Consider the following 4,649-nt stretch of genomic DNA (forward strand, 5'->3'; position numbering starts at 1 on the left):
TCAGCTACAATATCCCTAGTACCATGACCCCTTCTAAACCCGGCCTGGACTTCTGGCAGTTCTCTGCTGATGTGTTTTTCCAGTCGTTTTTGGATAATCTTCAGTAGAATTTTGCTTGCATGTGAAATCAATGAGATTGTTCTATAATTTCCACACTCTGTTGGGTCACACTTCTTTGGAATGGGAACAAATATAGATCTTTTCCAGTCAGTTGGCCAAGTGGTTGTTCTCCAGATTTCTTGGCACAACTTGGTGAGCACGTCCAGGGCAGTATCTGTTAGCTGAAATATGTCAATTGGTATACCATGTATTCCTGAGGCTTTATTTTTTTTGCTATTTCCTTCAAAGTAGTTTGAACTTCTTTCTTCATTGGATTAAATGTTATTTTCTGTTTTTTATTTTTTTTTAAACTCTATCCTTGTGTCTTACTGGTGGGAAACTGCACTGCAATCACAAAGGCACGTGGATCAAGGCTCTGCAGGAGGATGGGCAGTCTTCTCTGAAACCCTCTGGAGGGTCAGCTATGTGTCAGTTCTGACTCAACAGTACACAATAACAACAAGAACAAGTCTAAGGGAATAGTTGTTTACTGAATGCCTTCAGTCAGCTTAGCACTGTGCTAAATGTATGATGCATATCTTAGTGCATTGAAAACTATGCATCCTGCAAAGTATTATCATGTCCAGTTTACATAAAAAGAAGACAGCACAAAAAGGGTGAGTATCTGACCCAAGTTCATGCAAATAGTAAGTGACGTATTTGTGACCACATAACTGTGAAATTAGCAATACCTATTCTACTGCTTCGCATAGCAGTCTCCAGTCAAATCCTCTTAGTTTGAATGGAAGTTAAGATAGTTAGACAGAAAGCATTTAAGATCAAGCTGAAGAGTTTTTAGGTTTAAGAAAATATTTCTACTAAAGAAGTAGATGGCAGGAACAAATGAGAAAGAAATGTTGAGGCCAGTGGCACTAATTGCAATCTAAGTGTCCATGCCATCACTTAGAAGCTTTGAAAAGGAAAAAAAAAAAAAGGAGATAGTCTGGTCTGGTTACTGAAGTAACTTAGAAACACTTGGATAAAAGTTGTATACCTCTCTTAAAAGGATTGGGAGACCAGTTGTTGATAGACATGTTTGAGAGCTTTGACCAGTTACAAATTTCATTGGAAGTTTGACTTACTGTAAGCAAATCAATCTCTTTTAATGACTGAAACATGCTATGGCTGTTACTTCAGCTGTAAATTTGTCTGTGGATGTTGTTAGGTGACATAGAGTCACCTGCAACACATAGGGAACCTGCAACAGCTCTGAAGCCTACCCTATTCTGAGCCAGTCTCACTGAGGCTGGCACACCTACCCCCATTACCCAAGTTTTTGCATCAGTTTTTCTCATCTGGGATCTTCCTCTCCTGTGCTGTCCCTCCACCCTTCCAAGCATGGTGTCCTCCAAGGAACAGTACCTCCTGGCCATGTGCCCAAAGTATGTGAGACAGAGCTTCAAAATCCTAGCCTCCAAGGAGAAACTTGGTTTCACCCTCTCGAAGACAGATATATTTCTTTTCTTGATGGTCCATGGTATGCACAAGACAGTTCTCCAGCACCACAACTCAAAGGCATTGATTCTTCTTCTATCATCCTTATTTATTGTCCAGCTTTCTGATGCATAGCAATTAATTGTGAAGACCATGGTCTGGATCAGGTGAACCTTAGTCTCTAGACTGACATCATTGCTTCTCAGTAATTTTGGAGAGGTCAGATTTTCCCAGTGCTATTGTCTTTTGATTTCCTTTCTACTCCTCCTGCTATCTTTTGATGCAGCCAATCAAAAGACAAGTAGTATCCCCATGTTTCTTTTCCTTAAAATTTTAACACATTGTGTTTCATTAGATTGTTTTACTACACTTTTTTGGAAGCAGGAATGGCATTCACTTCCTAAACAACATTCCTCTGGAAACTCTATGAACTTTGATAAATGATGATAGTTATAGAAAAGCTTCAGGCTTTTCCTTCCTAGAGTCCCTATGAGTTCTGCTCAACTCGACGGCAGTCAACAAAAAGAAAAACAACACTGTTATATAAATGATTCACCATTGGTCTGTATGCACTCTCATCCTATCTTTTTTATATCTGTACTAGATCTATGCTAATTCCTTTATCCCTCCCTTTGTCCACCAAACTTAGCTACCCCATGATTTCCTCCCCTCCTGACCTTCAGACCCCATGACCCCCTCTCCTTTCCTCTTTGGACTTTCATCCACATCTTACTAGTTATTCTTCTGTTTTTACAATAATGATCTTATGTAGTGATTGTCCTTATGAGACTGTATTTGTTTACTCTCTAGGCTTTCACATATTATTTAGTATTTTATGAAATTGTTACTCCAGAGGAGATCTGGTGTCTTAGTGGAAAGAAGCTGCACTGCAGTCCCAGAGGTACATGGTTCGAATCCACCAAATTCTCTGCTGGAGAAGGAGGGGCAATCTCCTCTTGTACTAGTCAGATCTGCTTTGATGGTGCACACACAAAAAATACTGAAAAGAAAAAAAAATTAAAAGGAAAAGAAATTGTTACTCCTGAGTGCTGCATAGTATTTCATCATATGAATGTACCACAATTTCTCAATCCATTTGTTTGTTGATGGACATTTCGGTTGTTTCTGTGTTCATGTACTTGTGAATAATGCTACTGTGAACATCAGTGTACAAATCTCCATTTGTGTCTCAGTTCTATTTACCTTGGGGTATGTTCCAAGCTGTGGAGTAGTTGGGTCATATGACATTTCCGTGTTCAGCCTTTGGATGAAACACCAAACTGCCATCTAGAGTGGTTGTAACATTTTACTATCCCACAGTATATTAGAATTCCAATCTCTCCACACCCTCTCCCACACTTTGCAACTGCTTATGGGGTGAGATGAGATCTCATTGTGTTTTGATTTATATCTCTTTGATTGCCAGTGATTTTGAGCATTATTATTTCAGGAAATTTAGAATACAATCTAAGAATTGGATTTGGGGTTTGGATTTTGAGTATAAATAGCTGATTGGTGAAAACAGTCAAGTGCTGGATTGTCAGCTAGAAAGTTAGTGGTTCAAACACACGGAATGATGTCTTGGAAGACAGGCCTGGTTCTTCTTCTGAAAGGTCACATCCTTGAAAACCTTGTGAAACAGTTCTACTTGCCATATGGAGTTGATGTGAATCAAAATTGACTCAATGGCAACTAGTAACAGTTTATATGTGTTTGGGTTGACCCTACTTTCAATAATGTACTCTTTTTTACTCACTTTTAAAATTTGTTTGATAGTTTACAAATCATATTGGATGTCATTCAACAGTTCACATACTTTTTGTTCTATAATATTAATTATAATTAATTAATGGAATGAAGTACAATGTCTTTCCCAATCCTCCCAATAATTTACTTTTAAGACCTTTGAGGACAGGAATCTCACTGATTGGAGTAGGAGTTATCCAACTCCCAATTTCTAGACAAATGCTGGAAATAGAATGGAAGTTTCATTGTAAGCCAATTATTTTTTAAAAATAATTGAAAATATCATAGGTTCAAAATTTACCACCATCTGTCAGTTTGTTATCCTATGGTGACTTACATGTTGCTATGCTTTTGAAAGCTATGCCACTGGTATTTCAAAACAAGAAAGTTTATCCAGGGTGGACAGATTTTAGTAGAGTTTCCAGATTAAGACAGACTAGAAGGAATGATTTGGCAATGTATTTCCAAAAATTCTCCACAAAACTCTAACTCATTGCTGTCAAACCAGAAATGATTCAGCTAACCCTCCTGTGAGTTTTCTGAGACTGTAAATCACAGTGAAGGAAATTGTTCATTTTTCTCCCATGGAGCCACTAGTAGATTCGAGCCAGCAGAGAGGCACTGCTTTTGGGTTAACAATACAACTCCCTATAGACTTGCAAAATTTAGCCAGTGGGAATTCTGTGGATTGCAATGCAATGCAATGCAGTGCAATACAATACAATGTAATACAATACAATGCAATACAGGATTGGAAGATGGGATCTCTGTGTTGGAAGACATCCAGAATACATGTTGTCAGCAACCAATTGCATACTAAACAATTGTGAAGGGGAAACACTGGGCAATATTTCTTTCTATTGAACACAAGTTGCTAAGAATTTAACTAGCTATAGTTGTTGTTTGTGTTGTTAGATGCTGTCAAGTCTACTACAACTCACAGCAACCTTAAGAACAACAGATATGAACCTTGCCCTATTCTGCACCATCTTTACGATCTCTGCCAAGCTCAAGCCCATTGTGGTAGACATTGTGTCATGCCGTCTCACTGAGGGTCTTCTCTCTCACTGACCCTCTTGTCTTTCCTAGCGTGATGTCTGCCTCTAAGTACCATCCTGAAAATATGCTTAAAGTACCTGAAATAAAATTTCACCATCTTTGCCTCTGAGAAACACCCTGGCTGCACTTTCTTCAAGACAGATTTGCCTACATGTGAGAAGTCTGTGGTATAGTTAATACTCTACCCAAACACCACAATTCAAAGCCATTGATTCTTCTTCTGTCTTATTTTTTCATTGTCTGGCTTTCAGATGCATAGGAAGCAACTGAAAATACACCAAATCTTGGATCAGATTCACCTTGGTTTTTAA

The sequence above is a fragment of the Elephantulus edwardii genome, unplaced genomic scaffold (assembly GCF_000299155.1).
Source record: "Elephantulus edwardii isolate Elephantulus edwardi_28Jun2011 unplaced genomic scaffold, EleEdw1.0 scaffold00054, whole genome shotgun sequence".
Classification (NCBI taxonomy): Eukaryota; Metazoa; Chordata; class Mammalia; order Macroscelidea; family Macroscelididae; genus Elephantulus; species Elephantulus edwardii.